Here is a 12,765-nt window from a genome sequence, read left to right as displayed (position 1 = left end):
CCTTTGGCCAAACAAATATTATCAGCAATCAATATCAGAGCAGGTGTTCAAAGATCACAATGTGATAGATGATTTATCACTTTCTTGCTAAAGTTTTATCAACTTTTGCTTTGTAAAGTCCATGAACAGTAGGATCATTAAAATTGAGGTTTTAATATCATAAAATAGGTAGCCACAACAATTGATGAACAAGACAAACTGTATGAATATCAAATCTTATTATTGAAAAGTCAGATTTATAAAATGCATTTGTTTGATATAAAGTTTGAAATATAATCTATTATTAGATGCATACAGGTATAGAATTTTTATCTCTCTCGTGGATTGTACATTTTATTATACTAAATACCCTTAACTAATTTTTAAGTCTTAAAAGTCTAGTTCATCTGATATTAGTATAGGTATACCAGATTTTTTAGTTAGTATTTGCCAGATGTTTACATATACTTTACTATGCCCTTATGTTTTAGGCAATACTAAATCCATATAGCTGGTTTTAGTATTATTATCACTATTGTTATCCAATCTGACAATATTGGTCTTTGATCTATCACATTTAATGAATTAACAGTTATGATTTTCATATATTTGGACTTGTATTTTTTTCTTTCCTCTTTTACATTCACTTATGTCTTCCTGCGTCCAATTTTTTTCCTTTGCTGATTTGGAATTTTTATACTCTACTAGTGGTCATCCTTGACATTTTACCATATAAAACTGTAAGACAAACATTAAAAAAAATTTTTTTTCATGTTTATTTTTGAGAGACAGAGTGCTAGTGGGGGAGGGGCAGAGAGAAAGGGAGACAGAATCTGAAGCATGGTCCAGGCTCCACACTGTCAGCACAGAGCCTGACATGGGGGCTTGAACCCTCAAACCCTGAGATCAGGACCTAAGCCAAAGTCAGTCGCTTAACCAACTGAGCCACCCAGGCGCCCCATGAAAGACTTCAGCTTTGAAGTCTCCTACCTACGTACTACAGTGGTTCAATCTTTCAAATACAGTACTTCATTTTTAATGTCACTAAACAAACACTATGTAACTATGACATTTATTCATTTATTATACCTTTATATAAGCCATCTTTCTAGGATCACTTTTCTTCTACGGCAGTATGATTCTAAGAGTATCTTAATATTTTATTATTTTCTAGAAGTACAACTGTAAAAACTACATATTTTTTGGAGGTCATCAGTTCCCTCCCTATTGCTGAAACCCACCAGCAGTTTCCTGTGTTATGTCTATTGGGTACTTGAGTAGTGACCATGTACACTTCCTTAAAACTCACTCCAATTGCAGAAACCCACAAATATTTGGAAATTCAACAGCACATTTATAAATAATCCATGGGTTAAAAAAGGAAATAACTAGGAAAGAGTATTATAAATGACAGTGTAGATAAAACGGACAAATTTGTAGAAAGTCACAAAATAACAACACTGACTCAAGAAGAAACAAAATTTGAATAGACCTATAACAAGAAACTAAAAAATTGAATAGTTAAGTCCTTCCCCCACAACATGCAAAAATGCTTGGGAGCAAAAATAGGGACTAATGATGAGCACGAGGGATCTCACTGGGGCATGAAAATGTTCTAGAACTGAGTTATGCAAATAGTCCCACCACTCAGTCAAGTTACTAAAAACCAGGCAGGAAGCATCTGGCCAGGTTCTGCTGCACGCGCTTGCTCCCACAGTCAGACTCTGGCAGGAAGTGCACCTGCTGCATTGCACATTGGGGATGGACTTCCGCTCAGTCTCAGGTAAGAGGAAGCAGACAGCTACTGGCCTCCTGTAGAACCGGGGCGCTGCCTGTCCACACTCCCAGGTGGTCTGAAGGCACTGTCCCCAGTGCCCCCTAGTGCCCGGGAGGTTTATGGCACTGCATCACGTGCCTGCTGCTGCTGCTCCCCTGCTGCTTTGCTGTCCCCAAAGCTGAAGGCCACACCCCTTGTCCGCTTAGGGACGGGAAGCAGTCCTCCCAGGCAGCATGGAGGTGACAGCCCACCCTCACCCCTGGTGTCCCCTGTGCCTTCTGCTCCCTCCACCTGTGTTACTGCCTTGCAGCACCCACACCCTCTCAAAGAGAATGCTATACCTCTCTGCTGGGTGCCTGCAGCCTAAATTTCAGTTCCTTGGAGAAGGAACCTCTACTCTGAGTGTGTATACTCAAAACTGGGTTTACCTCTTAACAAGCAGCTATCACTGTAACTGTAACGGTCACGATCATGGAGGCCAGATACGGTCACCAAGATACAGCAGGGGATCACTCTTCGGTAAATAATGTCTTAGGGTGCTAATGTGAAATAAGGTATGATTGTTTTGGAGAAGAGTGAAGTTTTGGCCTTCAGAGCAGAAAATGAGAAAATAAAACTGGAACTACATCAGTTAAAACAACAATTATCCTCTCAATAGATGCAGAGACAGCATTTGACAAAATACAGCTTTCTTTACAAAAACCCTCAAGAAAGTAGGGCTAGAAGGATCATACCTTGAGATCACAAAATCCATATATAAATGACCCAACGCTAGTATCATCCTCAATGGGGAAAACTGAGAGCTTTCCCCCTAAGGTCAGGAAAAAAACAGGGATGTCCACTCTCACCACTGTTATTCAACAGAGTATTGAAGTCTTGCCTTTGCAATCAGACAACACAAAGAAATAAAAAGCATCCAAATCAGCCAGGAAGAGTCAAACTTTCACTCTTCGCAGGTGACATGATACTCTATATGGAAAACCCTAAAGATTCCACCAAAAAACTGCTAGAACTGATTCACGAATTCAGCAAAGTCGCAGGATATAAAAATCAATGCCCAGAAATCGCTTGCATTCCTATACACCAACAATGAAGCAACAGAAAGAGAAATCAAGGAATCAATCCCACTTGCAGCTGCAACAAAACTCATAAACTACCTAGGAATATATCTAACCAAAGAGGTGAAAAATCTATACACTGAAAACTATAGAAAGCTTATGAAAGAAATTGAAGAAGACACAAAAAAATGGAAAAAGATTCCATGCTCCTGGATAGGAATAACAAATATTATTAAAATGTCGATACTACCCAAAGCAATCTACATATTCAATGCAATCCATATCAAAATAACACAAGTATTCTTCACAGAGCTAGAACAAACAATCCTAATATTTGTATGGAACCAGAAAAGACCCTGAATAGCCAAAGCAATCTTGAAAAAGAAAACCAAAGCAGAAGGGATCACAATCCCGGACTTCAAGCTATACTACAAAGCTGTAATCATCAAGACAGTATGGTACTGGCACAAGAACAGACACTCAGATCAATGAAACAGTAGAGAACCCAGAAATGGACCCACAAATGTATAACCAACTAATCTTTGACAAAGCAGGAAAGAATATCCAAAAGAATAAAGACAGTCTCTTCAGCAAGTGGTGCTGGGAAAACTGGACAGCGACATGCAGAAGAATGAACCTGGACCACTTTCTTACACCAGACACAAAAATAAACTCAGAATGGATAAAAGACCTCAATGTAAGACAGGAAGGCATCAAAATCCTCGAGGAGAAAGCAGGCAAAAACCTCTTCGACCTTGGCCACAGCAAGTTCTTACTCAACACGTCTCCAGAGGCAAGAGAAACCAAAGCAAAAATGAACTATTGGGACCTCATCAAAATAAAAAGCTTCTGCACAGCAAAGGAAACAATCAGCAAAACTAAAAGGCAACTGATGGAATGGGAGAAGATATTTGCAAATGACATATCAGATAAAGGGTTAGTATCCAAGATCTATAAAGAACTTATCAAACTCAACACACACAAAAAACAAGAATCCAGTGAAGAAATGGGCAAAAGACATGAATAGACACTTCTCCAAAGAAGACATCCAGATGGCCAACCGACACATGGAAAAATGCCCAACATCACTCATCATCAGAGAAGCACAAATCAAAACCACAATGAGATACCACCTCACACCTGTCAGAATGGCTCACATTAACCACTCAGGCAACAACAGATGTTGGCGAGGATGCGGAGAAAGAGGATCTCTTTTGCACTGCTGGTGGGAATGCAAACTGATGCAGCCATGCTGGAAAACAGTACGGAGGTTCCTCAAAAAATTAAAAATAGAACTACCCTACAACCCAGCAATTGCACTACTAGGTATTTATCCAAGGGATACGGGTATGCTGTTTCAAAGGGGCACCTGCACCCCCATGTTTATAGCAGCACTATCCACAATAGCCAAAGTACGGAAAGAGCCCAAATGTCCATCGGCAGATGAATGGATAAAGAAGATGTGATATATATATCGAATAGAGTATTACTCGGCAATCAAAAAGAATGAAATCTTGCCATTTGCAACTATGTGGATGGAACTGGAGAGTATTATGCTAAGTGAAATTAGTCAGAGAAAGACAAATATGACTTCACTCATATGAGGACTTTAAGAGACAAAACAGATGAACATAAGGGAAGGGAAAAAATAAAAACAGGGAGGAGGACAAAGCATAAGAGACTCATAAATATGGAGAACAAAAAGAGGGTTATTGGAGAGGGTGTGGGAGGGGGGATGGGCTAAAGGGGTAAGGGGCATTAAGGAATCTACTCCCGAAATCGTTGCACTATACGCTAATTTGGATGTAAATTAAAAACATAAAACTTAAAAAAAAGAAAAAAAAGTCATACAAGTGTAAAACAAACAAACAAAACAATTAAAGGGTGTAGTGACCAAAATCTGAACAAATACCAAGTTAGACTTCAATCTAGAAAAGAGCAAAATAATTACATTCATTGAGTAACTGTATTCATTGGAAATAACTGTACTCTGGGAAGCTGCTGGAAATGAGGACAGAAAAGCAGGGCTGCCTTCCCTGCAAGATTAGGCTCTCACCCCGAGACACAGGAGTCCAGGCACTGAGGTGCCAGCCCCCAAATCATGATCCAGTCACATAAGCCTGATAATAAATACAGACCCAGGTAAATATTTAAAAATTTTCTAATGTTTGTTTTGAGAGTGCATGAGCAGGGAAGGGGCAGAGAGAAAGGGAGCAAGAAAATCCCAAACAGCCTCAGCACTGTCAGCACAGAGCCTGACACATGGCTGGAACTCACAAACCATGAGACTGTGATCTGGGCCAAAATCAGGAGTGGGACACTTAACCGACTGAGCCCCACAGGCACCCCAGCAGCATCTGTGTTTAATGTGCCTAATAGTAGCTCTGGAGTTTTATCCCTATGGATATACTAAAGTATCTAAAGAGGAAAAAAATAAGTTACTAAAAACCACTGGCTATGAAAAAACAACGAAAAACTCATTCCATCCTTGGAATCACAACTCCCGAGTGATTTTCTTATGATTCTCTGGTCAGGGTGCCAGGGTGGCTCAGTCGGTTAAGCATCCAACTTCTGCTCAGGTCATGATCTCACCGTTCCTGAGTTCCAGCCCCGCATCAGGCTCTGTGCTGACAGCTCAGAGAGCGTGGAGCCTGTTTTAGATTCTGTGTCTCCCTCCCTGTCTCTGCCCCTCCCCCACTCATGCTCTCTCTCTCAAAATAAACATTAAAAAAATCTTTTAAAAAAAGTTATGATTCTTCTAGTCACTCCTGAGTCTCTTTTACAGGGCCATGTTCTTATGTTGTTCCATAAATGTAAGGTTTTACAGAGCTCTAAGCCTTCTGTTGTTTACATTTAGCAAAGAGTTTAAATATATATGTAAATTATATACATATACATATATATATATATATATACATATATATGTTTCTCAAAAAACATCCAAGACTTTAAATATGGATTGTACATTGAAAAATTTTAAATTTCATTGCCAGCCTGTCTTGAATAAGGTCTAAAATTATATTTGTAACTAGCTATGGGACATATGCAGTATGCTATACTGCTAATACAACAGATTTGCAAGTAAAATGCTAATTTTAGGCCTACAAATAGAGACGTTCTAGGGAAGATGTAGAGATACCTTCCCAGATTGCTTCTCTCCCTTCTATTTCTACTGCACTCACCACCTCTGTGAGAACCGTTCAAATTCAGAGCCCAGTCTCTAGAGTTCACGTAAACTTATCTAAACCACTCAGGACCTGACAAGTGGCTTTATACCCTGACCTCTGTCTGGCTGCATGGTGGGTATCATATCAGCTGTTATTCTCTGAAAGTGCAGCCAAACTGAGTGGCCCTACAATTTTGAAGTGAAGGCAACAGTCCCCAATCAGCATGTTCATGTGAATAACTGGAAATCAATGCTATTATTTTCATATCCTTAATAAGCCCAATGAAAATGCTATATTCCAGCCATCTCCTTTTTATGTTCTTGACCACAGGAAGATTTTTATGTTTTTGACCACAGGAAGGTTTTTTTTTTAAGTTTCTTTGAGAGAGCGAAAGCGAGACAGAGTGCATGCACATGAGCAGGGGTGGGGCAGAGAGGGAATCACAAGCAGCTCCGTGCTATCAGCACAGAGCTTGATGCTGGGCTCCAACTCACAAACCAGGAGATCATGACCTGAGCTGAAGTCAAGAGCTGTATGCTTAACCAACTGAGCCACCACAGATGCCCCAAGATTTTTTTTTAACTACAAACTACCTGACTCCTCCGCCCCAGAGAATTCAGGACCAAGGAGAGCAACCAGGTGGGGCACTCTGTGAAAGGGACACTACTTACAAGTTGGCTCTGATCCCAGGGCCATCATCCCTGATCCTTCACTGAGAGGATCACTCAGACTCTGGAGACAGAAGGACCAGGTCTGTGGGTTGTGCTTATGGGCTCAGGGAAACCCCAGGTCCCCACCCTCCCTCCCCCAAAGACAACCCCATCTCCCAGGAGTGCCCTGAGCCGGACTGGGTGGATACAGCCAGGGAAAAGCCTGAGAGAAGTTGAGGAGCTCCCCCTGCCTATGGCTTTGTTGACTGTCACTGTGCTCACCTAGATCCTGCTTCTGTTTCTGCTCCTGGGGCAGGACTGACTTTCAGCACCCAGAAGGAGCTGGGATGGTTTGTGCCTTCAGCTTTGCATTTTAGGGTCATGCAGAATTCAAAGATGGCTGTCACAGACTACAGAGTACAGAGCAAACTAGTGCTCTCCTAGATGCTCCTCCAAGTGCTGGGAGGAAAATGAGCCCATTCAATAAAAATACCAGAGACACACACTTATACAAAGTACACGCAAAGTGTCTAAACAATTTCCTGCCAGTAAAGCTGCTCACTCCAACTCATAGGAAAGGGAAAAAAATCCACAATCACCAGGTTCCCATCCCTGGAGAATCCAGAGCTGAGTTGCTAGAAGCAGGGTGACCTCTGCACTGCACACTCCATGCTAGGAACCCACAGGGACAGGAGGAGCAGAGAGTATCAGTGCAGCTTCCTTCCCTTCCCAGACCCTGGGCTCTGCATCTAGAAAAGCAGGAGTGACTGACAGTAGCTCCAGCTGCTTCCAAAGAGACTTCACAGGAGATGGTCTCACTGGGCTGGTAACCCCTACACTGGAATGTTGAACACAACTGAGGAAACAGGGACTTGCATCAGTCCTGTGGGACCAGGACAGTTGTCAAGGGCCAGAGGGCTATTATGAGACTTTGCTTGTGCTTAGAGAACACTCCCAAGGGCACTTGCTCTGGGGAATAGGTGAACCAAGCTGCCTCTCCCACCCACCCTGGTAGTGTTTCTACCTGCTCTGGGCAGAGTCACTCTTGGCTCTGAGATCAGTCCTGCCAGGGCACTGCACCTGCATTCCCAACATTTCCTGGGAGTCTCCTTTCCCTAGCCTTTCTTCCCTCACTGGTAACCCTGGGGACATAGGTAGGATGCTCTGTGTCCCCTGTATTCCCCACCACTCCCAATGGTGAGGCATGCTGACCCTGGTCTTCTTGAGCTTCGGTGACTCAAGAGGTTTTAAGAAACATCTGTATGGGAGTGACAAAGTCAAAGAGATTTTAGGGTGGCCTAGTCTCCCGAGATGGGACCCTAGAACACAGTGGGCCAAAGTCCTGCTCTTGGAAACTAAACACATACAGGGACTCTTCCTCTTCCAAGACTAGGCACCACAGGGTCACACTGAGCTTCAGCCCTCCTGGACCACTATGGAGAAGTCTGCAAGCCATTTCTGCTTATCTCTGCAACTTGGGAGAAGTTCAAAATGACACTCCAAGACAATAAGCCTGGTCTTACAGGAAACTGAGAGGTACATAAAAATATTCAAAATGGTTGTCTCATTCCACCAGTTGCCTTTTAAAACAAATTTACAGTCATTTTAAGGGTCTTAATACTTATTAGACAAGAGTTCAGTGGAAGGCAGGAGGAAAAGGTTCATGAAATGTTTTCCCTGGTATCGAACACTACAATTTGGTTTGGTTTTTATGACTGCCTGGGGCCCCACATGCAGCCATACAGGAACCTCAGTCCTTTATCCAGCATGGAAGCTTGCTCTTTGGGAATTGGGGAGAGTCTTCCTGCTGCTTCACAGGGGCCACATTCTAGGGAACCTTGTGAGGATAAGCTCCCTCCCACCTGTCATCCACTACTTGCTTTTTCCAGTGTTTTTAAAAATAAGGTAATAATAATTTGGCTTTCATAAATTTAAGTTCATTAATCACTAAATTCCATAATATTCTTTAGAAATGATAAAGTAGAATATAGCCAAATGGTAGCATTAGTATCAATGCTAATATAAAATGCTAATAACAACACTAAGAATTATCTGCAAGGTTAACATCATACTTAATGGTGAAAGACTGAATGTTTTCCCTCTAAGAACAGGAATAAAATAAAGAGAGAAACAGGGGATCTCCTTATCTATTTATTTTGGAGACAGTGCACAAGTGGGGGAGGAGAAGAGAGAGAGGAGACACAGAATCCCAAGCAGGCTCTGCACCATCAGTGCAGGGCCCAATATGGGGCTCCAACCCACGAACTGTGAGATCATGACCTGAACCGAAGTCATGAGTTGGACACTTAACTGACTGAGCTACCCAGATGCCCCTCACTGCTTCTCTTTAACACTGTACTCAAGGTTCCAGCCAGAAAAAGAGAGAGTGGGGGGTAAAGAGAAGGAAAGGGTAGCATGGGGAGAGACCAGAAAAAAAAAAAAAAGGGAGAGAGAGAGAGAGAGAGAGAGAGAGAGAGAGAACAAAAAAATAAAAGGCATTCAGGTTAGAAAGAAGTAAAACCATCTTGGGGTGCCTGGGTGGCTCAGTTGGTTAAGCGTCCAACTTTGGCTCAGGGCATGATCTTGCTGTTTGTGGGTTCAAGCCCCATGTCGGTCTCTGTGCTAACAGCTCAGAGCCTGGAGCCTGCTTCAGATTCTGTCTCCCTCTCTCTCTACCCCTCCCCTGCTCATGCTGTCTGTCAAAAATAAGTAAATGTTAAAAAAAATTTAAGAAGTAAAACCATCTCTATTTGCAGATGGCATAATTTTGTGTATAGTAAATCCAAAGGAATTTTTAAAAAAATATGAGAATAGATGATTTCAGTGAGGTTGGAAGGTACAAGATTGTATATAAAATCAGTTGTATTTCTTTAAAAGTAAGCAATTTGAAAATGAAATTAAGAAAGCATTCACTTACAGCAGCATCAAAAAGACAGGTGTAAAACCTGTATATTGTGAACTATGAAACACTGAAATTAAACAAAATTAATAAAATTCAACCAAAACAATCTAAAAAAGAATAAAGTTGGAGGATTCATGTTTCCTGATTTGAAACTTACTACAAAATTATAGTAAGACAGAGTGCAGAGTTAAGATGGGAGAGTAATAGGGGACCCTGGGCTTGCCTCATCCCTGAAACACAGCTAGATTAACATAAAATCATTCTGAATACCTAGGCAATCAATCTGAGGATTAAGGGAATAATCTGCACAATTAGAGGGGAGAACATGGCAGGTACAAGGTGAGGAGATGTGAGTTGGGGGAGAGAAAAGCCACAGTGCCACAGAGAGGGAGGGAAGTCTTTTCATGGAGGAGAGAGGGAGAGGGAGGGAGGAAGGGAGAGGAAGGGAGGGAGGGAGAGGAAGGGAGGGAGGGAGAGGGAGAGGGAGAGAGAGGGAGAGGGAGAGAGAGGGAGAGGGAGAGAGGGAGAGAGAGGGAGAGAGAGAGAGGGGGAGAGAGAGAGAGAGGGAGAGAGAGGGTGGGAGGGTGGGAGGGAGGGAGAGAGAGAGAGGGGGAGAGAGAGAGAGAGGGAGAGAGAGGGTGGGAGGGTGGGAGGGAGGGAGAGAGAGAGGGAGGGAGGGAGAGAGAGAGGGAGGGAGGGAGGGAGGGAGGGGGAGGGAAGGAGGGAGGGAGGGAGAATAGTGCCTTGGGTTCATGCAAGAAAAACACTCCCCAAAAACCAATGACTGGGGAATCAAGAGAAGCTGACTACCGTAAGATTTTACAAGCAGCAGAGTTCAAATTCTGAGGTTTGAAAAGTCCTCACCATTTGCCAGTCAAGCCAGAACAGCAGTGGTGCTCCTGGGGAGAAGGACGGTGGAGGCCCGGGAGTGGACAGTGTGGTATGCAGATCCCCTGGGAAGCACTGGGAGAGAATGTTCCCCTTACTGGAGTGAATTTGGAAGAAGGTATATTGCCTTTCCAAGGACAAAAGATTCAGTGGGAGCCACCGAGTGGCTCTTCATCAGCAAAGGACATAGGTTTGCACAAAAGGCAGATAACCTGGTCGCTGGTTTTGGCTGTGCTTCACCATAAACTCCAGGCACATCCCTGGCTGTGTGATCGCTTTTCTGGGACAGAACGGTGCCAGGCACAGTGCTGCAAGACTCTCCTCCAGAGGAGGGGAACGAGTCTGTGCCTCGCCAGCTCTTTTAAGATTTCGAGTTTTGAATTCCAGCTGTGTGCCAGAGATAAAACACAGGAGAGCTATGGCGCCGGGTGTGTTGACAGCCTGGGCACAGGCAGTTTGAAGGCAGGGATCTGATGGAAGCCTGGGACGCAGGAGGGGAGACTGTTCGCTTGTCTTTGAGGGTTTCCTGAACAGCAGGGGTGCAAGCTCCCCTCCCCAGGGACAAGAGAGCAGGGTGACACCATCTTCTCCCAGCCCACCAGCATGGTTAGGCTGGAACCACTTATCCCAAACCCCACCACCCTGAGCCCTGCAAGGCATCTTTACAAGGGCAGGTCTATGAGCCAGATCACAGGCCTCTTGCATGTATCAAGTCAATTGATCATAGAGTGCTCCAAAGCATCAGGTTCAGTTCTGGTAGAAATAGGACTAAGCTGGGGTGCTTGGGTGGCTCAGTCAGTTGAGCATCCAACTTCAGCTCAGGTCACGATCTCACAGTTCATGAGTTTGAGCCCTGCATCAGGCTCTGTGCTGACAGCTTGGAGCCTGAAGCCTGCTTCCAATTCTGTGTCTCCCTCTCTCTGTCCCTCTCCCCCTCACGCTCTGTCTCTTTCTCTCAAAAGTAAATAAACATTAAAAAATTAAAAAAAAAATAGGACTAAGATTTTTTTTTCTCCATCTTTGGAATCAAGCTTATAGTTTGTTTTTTAATTTCCTTTTCTCTTTTTTTGGATCAGGCTTGTTTTTTACCCTTTCTTTCTCTTTGGAATCAGGCTTATAGGTTTTTGGGTTTTTTGTTTCTGTTCTTTTTACTTTTCTTTTTGGATCAGACTTTTCTTTAAAAAAAAATCAGGCTTATTTTAAAAAACAAATCAAAGCACACCTAGTTAAAGGTCCAAACACTCCCCACGACAAGTAGGGAGGAGTTCTATAGAGGACTGGCCAGTGGGAATGAGCAGCCAAATCACAACAGCAGAGTGCACACAGCATACACCAGAAACACTTCCTGAAGTGCCAGGCCCTGGACAGTCTTACTATAGAAGTATTCTCAGAAGCAGGAAACATAACAAGCTTTCACAACACGCAAAAGACAGAAACCTAGACAAAATGACAAGATGGGAGGAATTCTCCCCAAAAGATCAAGAAGAAATCACAGCCGGGGATTTGCTCAAAATAGATATAAGCAATATATCTAAACAAGAATTTAAAGGAAAAGTCATAAGAATACTAGCTGGGCTTGAAAAAAAGCAGAAAAGACACCAGAGAAACACTTACTGCAGAGATAAAAGACGTAAAAACTAGTCAGGCCAAAATAAAAAAATGCTATAACTGAGATGCAAAACTGACTGGATATAATTACAATGAGGACAGAAGAAGCAGAGGACTGAATAAGTGATGCAGAAGATAAAATTATGGAAAATAATGAAGCTGCAAAGAAGAGTAAAAGAAAACTATTAGATCACGAATATAGACTTAGGGAACTCAGTGTTTAGTGAAGCACAAAAGTATCTACATCATAGGAGTACCAGAAGAAGAGTGGGAAAATGAGGCAAAAGATTTATTTGAACAAATAATAGCTGAGAACATCTCTAATCTGGGAAAGGAAATGGGCATTCAAGTCCAAAAGGCACAGAGAACTCCCCTCAAAATCAACAAAAACAGGTCAAAACCAGGACACATCACAAGCGAAACTTCCAAAACTCAAAGATAAAGAGAGAATTGAAAGCAGCTGGGGACAAAAGGTCCTTAACCTACAAGGATAGACACATAAGGTTAGCAGCAGACCTGTCCAGAGAAACTTAGCGGGCCAGAAGGGAGTGGCATGATATATTCAAAGTGCTAAATGCACACACTAAAATACGCAGCCAAGAATACTTTACCCAGCAAGGCTGTCATTCAGAATAGAAGGAGAGATAAAGAGTTTTCAAGACAAGTAAAAATTAAGTAGTTAATGAACACTAAACCAGCTGTGCAAGAAAAATTAAAGGGGACTCTTTGGGTGGGA

At 42.7% G+C, this 12,765-nt stretch overlaps 1 long non-coding RNA gene across 1 annotated transcript in view; it reads right to left on the bottom strand.

Moving 5' to 3' along the window:
• The window catches only part of LOC123601829, a 56,828-nt gene that overhangs the window by 20,371 nt on the left and 23,692 nt on the right, over nt 1-12,765 (bottom strand). The gene's annotated exons all lie outside the window — the stretch shown is intronic.

This window comes from Leopardus geoffroyi, chromosome A1 (assembly GCF_018350155.1).
Source record: "Leopardus geoffroyi isolate Oge1 chromosome A1, O.geoffroyi_Oge1_pat1.0, whole genome shotgun sequence".
NCBI lineage: Eukaryota > Metazoa > Chordata > Mammalia > Carnivora > Felidae > Leopardus > Leopardus geoffroyi.
This window is presented reverse-complemented; position numbering and strand designations above follow the sequence as displayed.